This window comes from Gavialis gangeticus, unplaced genomic scaffold (genome assembly GCF_001723915.1).
Source record: "Gavialis gangeticus isolate Ggan-Ray unplaced genomic scaffold, GavGan_comp1, whole genome shotgun sequence".
Lineage (NCBI taxonomy): Eukaryota > Metazoa > Chordata > Crocodylia > Gavialidae > Gavialis > Gavialis gangeticus.
This window is the reverse complement of record NW_017729026.1, coordinates 42941560-42952806: the sequence shown is the minus strand read 5'-3', so window position 1 is coordinate 42952806 and position 11247 is coordinate 42941560. Positions and strand designations below refer to the sequence as shown.

At 43.2% G+C, this 11247-nt stretch overlaps 2 long non-coding RNA genes across 2 annotated transcripts in view; both read left to right on the top strand.

The window, feature by feature from the left end:
• The window catches only part of LOC109299662, a 473863-nt gene that overhangs the window by 326505 nt on the left and 136111 nt on the right, over positions 1-11247 (top strand). The gene's annotated exons all lie outside the window — the stretch shown is intronic.
• The window catches only part of LOC109299665, an 18290-nt gene continuing 10138 nt past the window's right edge, over positions 3096-11247 (top strand). The window contains exons 1-2 of the long non-coding RNA XR_002097951.1: positions 3096-3208; positions 5590-5593. This is a non-coding gene — a long non-coding RNA (uncharacterized LOC109299665). The remainder of the gene's footprint in view (positions 3209-5589; positions 5594-11247) is intronic.

The window sequence follows — 11247 nt, the reverse complement described above, 5'->3', positions numbered from 1 at the left end:
CACTGTCACGGTACTATGACGTAACTGGAATAACAGAGACTTGGTGGGATAGCTCACATGGCTGGAGCACTGTCATGGATGGGTACAAACTGTTCAGGAAGGACAGGCAGAGGAGAAGAGGAGGAGGAGTTGCACTTTATATAAATGAGCCATATGATTGCTCAGAGCTCCAGTATGAAACTGGAGATAGGCCTGTTGAAAGTCTCTAGGTTAAGGTTAGAGGGGAGAGCAACAAGGGTGATGTTGTAGTGGGGGTCTGCTATAGACCAGTGTTTCCCAACCAGTGTGCCGTGGCACAAAAGCGTGCCATCAGAAATGAACGGGGTGCTGCGGAATTTTGCCATGGAAATAAGCTACAGTAGGTATGAGGATGGGGAATGCCTTAACGGGTTTTCCATGGAAAATGTTTATTAATGCAAGTGTGCCTTGGGTTGGAAAAGGTTGGGAAACACTGCTATAGACCACCAGACCATGAAGAAGTCATGGATGAGGCTTTCTTCAAATAGATAGTGAAAGTTTCCTGATCACAAGCCCTGGTTCTCATGGGGGACTTCAGTCACCCTGGCATCTGCTGGGAGGGCAATACAGCCGTGTGCAGGCAATCCAGGAAGTTTTTGGAGAATATTGGGGACAACTTCCTGCTGCATGTGCTGGAGTGGCCAACTAGGGCCTATGCTCTTCTGGACCTTCCACTCAAACAGGGAAAAATTGGTAGGGGAGGCAACTTATGTAGCAGTGATTGTGTGATGATTGATTTCAGGATCCTAAAGAAAGGAAGGATGGAGAGTAGCAAAGTAAGGACCCTGGACTTCAGAAAAGCAGACTTCAACTTGCTCATGGAACTCATGGGCAGGATCCCCTGGGAAGCCAGTCTGAGGGAGAGGAGTCCAGGACATCTGGCTATACTTTAAAGAAGCCTTTCTGAGAGTGCAGAAACAAACTATCCCAATGCACAGGTGTCAGTCCTGAGGCTGGTTTTGTTCAATGTCTTCATCAGTGGCCTGGAAGACGGCATAAAGTGCATCCTCAGCAAGTTTGCAGATGACACCAAAGTGTGGGGGGTAGTAGATGTACTGGAGGGTAGCGCTAGGATTCAGAGACACCTAGATAAAATAGAGGATTGGGCCAAAAGAAATCTCATGAGGTTCAACAAGAACAAGTGCAAAGTCCTGCACTTAGGATGGAACAATCCCATGCACCAGCACAGGCTGGGGACTGGCTGTCTAGGCAGCAGCTCTGCAGAAAAGAACCTGGGGGTTACAGTGGACAATAAGCTAAATTTAAGCCAGCAGTATGACCTTGTTGCAAAAAGGGCTAACGGCATACTGGGCTGCAATGGTAGGTGTGTCACCAGCAGGTCAAGGGAAGTGGTTATTCCCCTCTTCGGCACTGGTGAGGCCACATCTGGAGTAATGTGTTTAGTTTTGGGCCTCTCACCAGAAAAAGGATGTGGATAAATTGGAGAGAGTTCAGTGCAGGGTAACAAAAATGGTTCAGGGGCTAGGGCACATGACTTACGAGGAGAGGCTGAGGGAACTGGGTTTATTTAGTTTGCAGAAGAGAAGACTGAGAGGGGATTTGATAGCAGCATTCAACTACCTAAAGAGTGGTTCCAAAGAGGATAGAGCTAGACTGTTCTCAGTGGTGGCAGATGACAGAACAAGAAGCAATTGTTTCACGTTGTAGCAAGGGAAGTTTAGGTTAGATATTAGGAAAATTTTCTCACTATCAGAGTAGTAAAACACTGAAACAGGTTACCCAGAGAGGTGGTGGAATCTCCATCCTTAGAGGTTTTTAAGCCTCAACTAGACAAAGCTTTGGCTGGGATGATCTAGTTGGGAATGGCCCTGCTTTGAGCAGGGGGTTGGACTAGATGACCTCCTTATGTCCCTTCCAAACCTAATTTTCTATGGTTCTGTGATTCTGTTTCTTTCTGACTGTAGTCATGCTTTGGCATGATCAATGATGGCATGTTTTCTAAAGCAAAATTTTACACTGAGAGCACATAACTCCAATCCTGTGTGCATCACACTGGCTGCCTGTTATCCTGCTCATGTCAGGATAGATATGAATCTACAAGTCTCAAAACAGTTTCACAGCAGAGAGACAGATTCTGTTTGGGTGATACTTCTACCCCAGTGATCAGTGGATGTACCTGATCCTACAGCCCTGCTGATTAAAATAGGAGGGGATTTTGAAAAGGCATGGTAGAGGCTAGACTCTGGAAATAATGTACTTCCTTGCAACCCACATTTATTAACCATTGGATGTTTTCCTGAAAGATAAAAAGCAGCCCTACTTTATCTTTTTTCCACCCTTCAAATCCATAGGATAATACGATTCAACCTAAGCAAGGCTTATTTCTAGGAGTGGGAGGAGAGCAGAATATTCCATTGTGTCCATTAGGGACCTTGCTGCTCTGATCAAATTTATTTGGAAGTGGTTAGGTACTTTGAAGATGCTATGACGTGCATGGAGAGAGTTGGGTGTTTTGATGCTGAGTGTTCCCATGTCAAAAAGTGAGGTGTTCAACCCTGAAAGTGGACTTCACAGACCCAAGTAAGGTGAGGTGTTAGGCACCTAGGATTAGGATTCCCCAAACAGAAAATCGAGAGGGAGACTCCTAAACTAGCTATAGTAAGAGAGAGGTGTATCTGAAGTCCTATTTCATTCCTAGATCCAGGCATGTATGTGAGACTGGGACACATGGGTCAAAATCTGTACTTAGACTTGGGTGTTTAAGTACTCCTTTTTGTAAGGCAACTGGTTCATTCAATTAATTTTCAAACACATGTGGAGGAGCAGATGATTAGCATGACAATGTGGGGAGCAGGAACTGGGGCTCAGCACTTCCAGAGAAGACAAAGACAGGTTCGGTCTTACTTGCTTTTCCCTATGGGTCCTCTGAATTTTTTCATTCCTGATTGCACAATGAGCCAACTCAGCCTATGTGACAAAAATCTTCTAGGGCCTGTGGCTCAGCTCCCTCACTTAGGGTTTTTTTTTTCTTTTTTCTCTTTGTCTTTTACCTGTCTGTCAACCTGGTTGCTGCCTATGTGACCAAGCTCACACGACATGGGGGGTAGGCTTAAGCCAATGTCACTCCATTAGGTAATGCTGATGTATTTCAAATTGATTGGTTGACATCAAATAACACCTTGGGTCTAGGTGATGAGGTCAGGAGGGCGATTTAAGAGGGTCCCTCCATGTTGGAGGGAGGGGGAAGTGGGAAGGGCTGGACACCTGGTCACAGAATCAAGCCATGTACCTCTAGAATCCTTTGGACGTTGCTGTGAGTACCTTATCTGAATTTTAACCAGTAACTTAAATCTGAGTGTTCTGGATGCATACTAAAAGGGCCAATGATTCCCTTAAACCATTTTGCTCAAAGTTACTTTCTTTCAAAATTATTTTTGTTTCATATTTCTTCCCTATGCCTTCCTTCTCCAATCAATAAAGCTCTCTATCATAGCAAGTCTGGCAGTAAATGTTTGAGCGGCACTGGGCAAGCCTTTTTGCTCCCTTTGCTCGGCTGACTAAGGGAGGCTACTTTCTATGTTTCAGTCTATAAGAAGCACCCAGATATATCCTGCTGGGGCTAAGCAACTCCTATGTCTCTAGGGCCTGTGTACTCCAAGTAGCACAGAGTCCAGCAGAGACTGGAGCTTGGGTGGTGGCAGCTGTTACCCCAGGCTTGTGGGCATGCTCCAGAAAGGGGTTTAGCCAGAAGTTTGCTCCCCTGGGGAGGCATCCACAGCTTGGTTTTGGTCGGGCACAGTGAGGTGGGAGGTTCAGCAATGGAGCACCCCCTATTGGCCTGCCACAGCCTAGTCTTTTCTAGCTCCTTTTTTGGTGGTGGGAAAATTTGGTCTTAAGGTCTGTGCTGAGGTGAATGCTTTATATATTTGACTTTTATATAAAAGTCAACACTCTTGCCTCTTGTTTTTTTAAATGAAAGTCCTTATTATTGTTGAACTCAAAGCTGTCAGAGTATAATATGCACTGAGCTTGCCAACTAGATCAAAACTGTTTGGAGAACATGGGTATTGGGAGTTCTCAGTTTTGAATCCCAGATGGTCTTAGGTGGGCCTATAAATTGGTATAAATGCTCTATATTCTCTGCTTGTCCAAAATGATGGTGTCTATAGGTGTGTACAGCTGCTGACATTTATATGCTCAAGTAAGTTTTATGATGAAAATTTAGGCATGTAGGGTATTTCAGATGATTAAGCAACTTCGGCAGAGTTTCTATAAATCATTGTCTTGGTCTTAAGTACTTAAATTCTGCCTAAATCTCAGTTTAGTTGCCTTAATTCCTTTGGGTGTGAACAACCATTTGCTGCACCCAATCTAGGTCTAGTTGGCTTGCTTTAACCCTTAGACCTATACTGGGAGCACAATGTGTAGCAGTTTGCCATTACCTGGAGCCCTGTATGCAGCCATTTGCTACTCCTGGCAGCTGTATTGGGAGTCCCATATAAGTAACTTGGGGTTAGGGGAGGGTCAGGCAGGATCACTGGGGCTAGTGGGTCCACAGGAGGGATTGGGGGCATTGAGGGAAGCTGGCAAGTCCTCAGGAGGGCTGGGGTGGGGTTGAAAATAATCCAGTCAGGCTTAGGGGCTGGAACGAGTGGCTGGGTACTTGGGGCTGTGCTGCAAATGTGTACACGCATTTGTGAGAGCAGGTTAACTCTTTCTTAGATCTAGATAACCCTTCTCAATCTAAATTAGTGCATCTACTCAAGTGAACTAGCTTGGATGCATCATTTTTGGTTGATTTTAAGCTCTCTGCACACCTGTGTGACTGGGTATTTATATTGTCCTGACCTGGTTATGTTGATCTAAATATAATTTCTATATGTACCTTCTGTGAATATCACCGTACATGTTTTCAGCATTTTGTCAGGGGCTGGGCACTGGGGCTGGTGGTGGTTAGATGTTGCAATGTTATAGTTCCTACTGTTGGGTAAACACTGATTTGCAGTTCAATCATAGGCAGGTCATTTTATGAATTACCTTTTTGGGGTGGGTATGTTAAGTCTTGTAAAAAGACAGGTTATGTAAATTCCTGTTCTGGAGCTGATCAATCTCAAAGCTTATGTTGCACTCTTGCATTCCCTGTGTAATGCTGTTTGTGTTTTTTTTAATGTTTTGATTCTCCTATGTCAGGGAGCACCAACCTTTTTGGCAGGGGGACTACAAATTAGCCCAAGTGGCATTCTGATCCCCTTCCCATGCCCAATCTGCTGCTCTGCTTTCTGCTCCCTACTCTGTTCTCCCAGCTGATCTACTGCTCTTCTTGCTGCTTCCTGTCTTGTGTCTCATCTCTTGCTTGGCTTTGTTTTCTGTCCTATCTGCTGCTGTGCTATCTGTTAAATTCCTGGTATGCTGTGTGCTCCTTATGGAGGTTGACTGTGCCACTTGTGGCTCTCATGCCACAGGTTGGCCATTGCTGTCCTATGTAAGGATACCATATTAAAAACCCAACCCCTTATTATATTTTAAAGCCCCAAGGAACACATTGTAATATAATTGTTATTGATGCATGAACTGAAGATGTGTGGCCATAATTTCACTTCCCTGGAGAAGGCTGGTCAGTTCACTGAAGTATGGAGGATATAAATGTTCCTTGCCAAGCTGCATGTATTATCATCAGACTAAATAAAAGTACTATTGCTACCCAGGGAGCAAAAGATAGGGCTAGTAGGTGGTAGGAGTTTGAAGTATGGTTATTGCCATCATGATTTATCTGTAATTGTGAATATTTTATTGCTTTTTCATCTTTTAACTGCATTTTGTATTGTAGAATAACAGAACCCAGCTTAGATAAGTACTCTGTTCAATAATTAATGTCCTACCTGGATTTTCTTTCATGGACAGTTGATTTTTGCAGTAGCTTAAATAGGTGTTTGAACCTTTTACTGGTAGCTCAATTATTGCATGTCCTAGGATAGTGTTGTTTTGCCAATGCTGCAGCAGCATCTGGTGGTCTGATGAAAGCTGATCAAATGAAAGTTTCTTGCCTGCTGAATTTAGACAAGGTGAAACTCCATCCTGCATCTCTGAAATGAGCTCTGCAGGGAATTATGCAAAACTTTTTCATTTCTCTCCTGCTGCTCTGCCATAGATTATAAAGTCATGCCATAGTGCTTTATTTTGTGACTTTAACTAGGACATGCATTTTGTAGATGTTTACTAACATGGTTCATAAACTGTGGATAACATCAGATCTCTAGGTGATCTACCCACCCAGACAGTGGTGTCTAATAATCCTTGTGTGATTTGAATCATTATTTTGAAAAAGCACCAATTAACTTAATATATGTCTTTATACTTAAATACACCCATTGCTCTTATTCCAGACATTGTTCTGGGTTCATTTCTGTTGGATTTTTTTTTTCGGCTCTCTGATATCATGCTAGTTATTTAAACATTTACGTGAGGATGACTAAGGCTTATCTTTTATTGGGAGTGAGGTAGAATTCTATATGCATAACCATATCTCAGAATTGTCTCATGCTTGATTTTTCCTTACTCATGTGTAAATATGTTTTTCTTTTTAATTGCATCACTACCATGTGGACAGGCAGATTATGTGATAATGATTTAGGATTTCACATAAAAATGTACCTAGATCAATCTTTGATTATAAAATTATGTTAATCTGAAGTTGAAAGTCCACCTAATTATAGTGTTTGCATAAGGATGTAATATGACAAAAAAGTAAATAGAACACTGAAAGTACATCCCATCCAATGACAGTCATAATACACAATCTTTTTTCATACTGCCCTAAAATTAACTGTATGATACTGTCGGATAACTTCACTGAAAATATTAGTGACTCGATAGGTTTTATCCTCACGTTCTACACCAGTGCAATTCATTATTTCAGTAGAATTAGCCATGAATTATATTGGTGTAATTGTGTAGCTGAGAGCAGAATAAACTATAGACATCCAGTGGTAAAAAAATATGAGCCGTTAAACTGACAATGGCAACAATGTGTTGAAAGTGTCGTAAACAATGCTGAGCATACTCAGTCGATAACTTTATGAAAAGTAGGCCAGAAAAGATTGTCTATATACAGGTTTTCAGGAAAGTTTAAAGCAAGTCAGCTAAAGGTGTGAAGTCAACACACAAAAGTGGATTAAACCCATCTATGAATATTCTAAACCAGAAGTAAAATGGCACTCCCCTTCTTTGGCAATCCCTCGCAGTTCAGGATGATTGTCTTCCATGACTTAATGGAAGATGCCTGTGTATTATGGCTGTGCAAAGCTTCGGTCCCTGATTCGATTTGGTGGAGATTTGGCCTGGTTCAGTGGCTGAATCTCTGAATCCAAATCGAATCAGAGGACCCTTTAATCTCTCTGAATCAAATCAGAACCGTCTGAATTGATTCAGTGATATTCAGAAAGATTTGGAGATTCGGACATAGACACAACTTTAAATGTTTTTTCTACATGCCTCTAGGTAGCAGGCGGCTCATGAATGCTGCGATGCTGGGACACATGGAGTGTCCGACAGAAGCATGAGGGGCTCCCCAGCGCACTTGGCAGCAGACCCAGAAGTGTACCAGAAACACTTCTGGTCCACTTCTGGGTCCACTGGGGAGAGCATGGGGGGGGCTCACCTGTGCCCCCCTGGCTCAGCAACTGGTGCCTCCTGGGTTTGGGGTCCCCCCACACCCAATCACTGAGCCGGGGGGGGTGCAGGGGAGCCCCCCTGTACACTCCCTGGTGGACCTGGAAATGGACCAGAAACACTTTTGGTCAACTTCTGGGTTCTTCACCGAGCACATATTGGGCCCCCCTGCACTCCTGTGGGATGCTCTACGTGCCCCAGCATTGCAGTGTTCAGAAGCTGTTCTGGTACCTTGAAGTATGTATAAAAAACATTTAAAGCTGTGTCTATGTCCAAATTGCTGATTCTCTGAATCAGCATTGAATCTTCAGATTCGGATTTGGCTGAATCAAATCTGGGGCAGTGATCCAAATCAATGAATCAAATCACTGTCCCTGATTTGAGCCAAATCTGAATCAAAGAGGGCCCACTTCACACACCCCTATTGTGCATCACTCATTTTATCGTGGAGAAATTGCTGCACGTCAGCTTGTACATGAGTACTGACAGAATGAAACCTGGATCTAATGGCAAGGAGATCAAGAAAACTGGGGATTTTGTTCTGCCATCATTTGCCTTCACAGCCCTCATCTACTTACACAGCCATTGAGATGTAGGCGACTCATAGGGCGGGCATGGCAGGGCATGTGCCCCCCAAGGTTGGCAGCAGTGCCGGCCAACTTCTGCAGGCGGTTGGCCCTCCCCACCTGCCCCCCCATCACTGCTGCCACCGGCATATATGGGTAGTTGCTGCTCGCCTCCCCCCCATCACCATCGCCTACAAATGGTGCCTCCCCCAGTCTCAGGAGGTACTAGTCATTCATGCATTGGGATTCTAACTTCTTCTTCTGCCCGCTCCACTGTTGATGACTTGTAGACCCATGGCTAGGGAGGCTTATTGTAGTGGTATCCTGTACCCACCATGTCACAGCACCATCAAAGGATATGTGTGGCTTTTCAGGAAGGAAAACATTGCCATGTGCTGTCCTTATCAGATCCTAGTGGTGCTGCTGCTACTTGTTCCATGACTGCTTATTCATCAGAGTTACCTCTGCTTATTTCACAGCTAACCTTCTCTGAAGGTCATTCCATTATATGCATCTGTGGACATGCTGAGTAGTAGTACAGCTTTGCCCCACAGAAAGTAGGGCTAAATTACAACAATCAGGACAACTTTACTCCTAAGTAAGAACATCCACAAGGGGATTTAATACTCTTTATAATACACATAACTGGTGAGTATCTCCTGGGGAAATGTTTAGTATCTTCAGCTCCCACTAAAGTCCGTATGAACTCTGAGTACCCAAACAACACCTTAGAGAATTGCATGGTCATTAATAATATTTTGGTCAGAAGATTATAACCTATCTCTTTTTCTTTAGAGGCTGGAAAACTGCTTGATATATCTTCTTTTCAATGGCTATGCACTAGGAAGCAATCTACAGAACTATATATGGTACCAGCTATTTTTATAGGTGTTTCTGAATATGTCTGCATGCCCCCAAATAGAATAAAACAAGAAATAATACAATAATACCTTTCATAACTCCTATAACATAATTTTTCAAGGGGCAAGAGGTTAAGAGAGAGATTTTGGTACCAAATACCAGATCCCCTTCTTAGAGGCACAAGTAAGATGCTGTTAACAAGATCACTTGCTTCAGAGAGCAATGTGCAGTCATTTAAGATGGTTTCTTCTAGTTGGCGTTAAAATTATTGTTTACTAAAGTATTTTGAGTTTTCCATTTTATTATCAATTTTAATGTAGGTACCTAGATTTTTTTAACTGATTTAAATTAAGTAATATTTCTAAACGGGAGGTGGAAATGATCTGCTAAGTGATCTGTTTGTAGCTGAGGAAAGGAATGATCTGTTTGTAGCTGAGGAAAGGAAGAAGCTGAGGGGGCAAATGGAGCTGTTGGATGAATAGCTCCAATGGTGTTGATGGCTTACTGTGCCCTAATCAATAAATAATTATTCCTTTCTGATGTCAATAGGGTCTGACTGAGAATGGGATGCATGTGATTCTTTATCCCCCTTGAGGTTGAAAATAAACTATAGAATTATTAAGCACAATTTAATTGCTTTACATTAAACACTCATCTCAAGAAGACAACATTCAGTGTCTTTTTCAGCCTTGTGAGAAATAGCATACAAACCATGTGGACCAATTAACTCTGGCAAAGTGTATTATAGTTGACATTCATATAAAGATCAGCAATACACCTCTTTAAGGGAGCATTATAAAATATATTCTTGTTTTTGAAATTGAATGCATCTTGTAATAGAATTCCGTGGACCTCCAAGTCAGGAAAAAGCTGTTTTTTCCTTTGAATCTTATTTATTTTATTTACAGAGTTGTTTCCATTTTGCAGATTATCACATTTGACTTTGATTCTGTCTTTGGTAATGATTTTCATTGCATCATTTTGCCCAAGCCTACCAAAAGAAACCTCCTTTCATGCAATAATCTTTGGCAGCAAAAGGAGGAAGAAAACCTATTTTTTTCCTCCTCATTAATCTCTGACTATGTTTGTGATACTTTGAAAACGATCACTCTAGACTTCAAGACAGCTGTCATAGAGTGTTTGGATCAGAATCATAAAAGTGTTATCTGTCACTTATGAAACAGAATTCGAAGTTATTACCAACAAAAAACAGAGCTGTATATTTAGGCTTTTGAGCTTGAACCCTTAGATTTAGGACCTGTATGAAACTGCCTTTGAAAAGTTGGAATAAAAAGTTTATGGAAAAGGTATAAGAGAGTAAGGGCCAGATTCAAAAGAGGCCCTAGATGCCTTACATTGGATTTGTAGGAAGAATGTAGACACCTAGGTTAAAACTGTGATTTTTGGAAACCTCAGCTTAGCTAGTCCCTTACCTCAGAGATCTATATTCTTTTTTTACCTTAAAGTTCCCCAGGCATCTAGAGCATTCTCAGAACTTCCTCAGTCTGGGCAGGCTTAAAGAGCAATGTATCTAGGTTATTCCCATGCTTCATTAGGTTCTAGAATAGGAGTGGGCAATTAGTTGAGCACAAGGGCCACATAGGGAGTTTTGATGCGTGTGGCAGTGGAGCTCAATTGGCCATGGCCACAGTCAGGCTGAGACTCTCCAACAGTGACCGAGAAGCATGTCAGGCATGTTTTGGGACTCCGGCCCCAGGTCGAGCCCAACTGATAAGGACCTCTTATGGGGGGCGGGGGGAATGGAATGCGGTGACAGAGACTAAAACTGACCTGGACCCAAAGTGCAGGGGGACTGGAAGTGGCTGTGGCAGCACTGTGACAGCCACATGCTGGAGGGATCACCCTGGCAGGGGTAAATGGTGGGAATCGCGGCATGCTGGAGGGATTGCCCCGGCAGGGGCATATGGTAGGAACTGTGGCACCATGTGACTCCCACCAGAGCTGGTTTAGAGGAGCCGGAGCACCTGTCAAGAAGAAGCAGGGACTGGGCCTTGGCAGTGGCAGTGGCAGTGGCCAGAGGCTGGCCAGGAAGACCTGCAGACTGAACAGCATAGATGAGAGTACAGAAGCTGAGCTGAGGGGAAGCAGAGCTAACTTTCCCTAGCCTCAGTGCACAGTGTTTTGATATGGGCTTTTACCTCCTAAGTGGAGG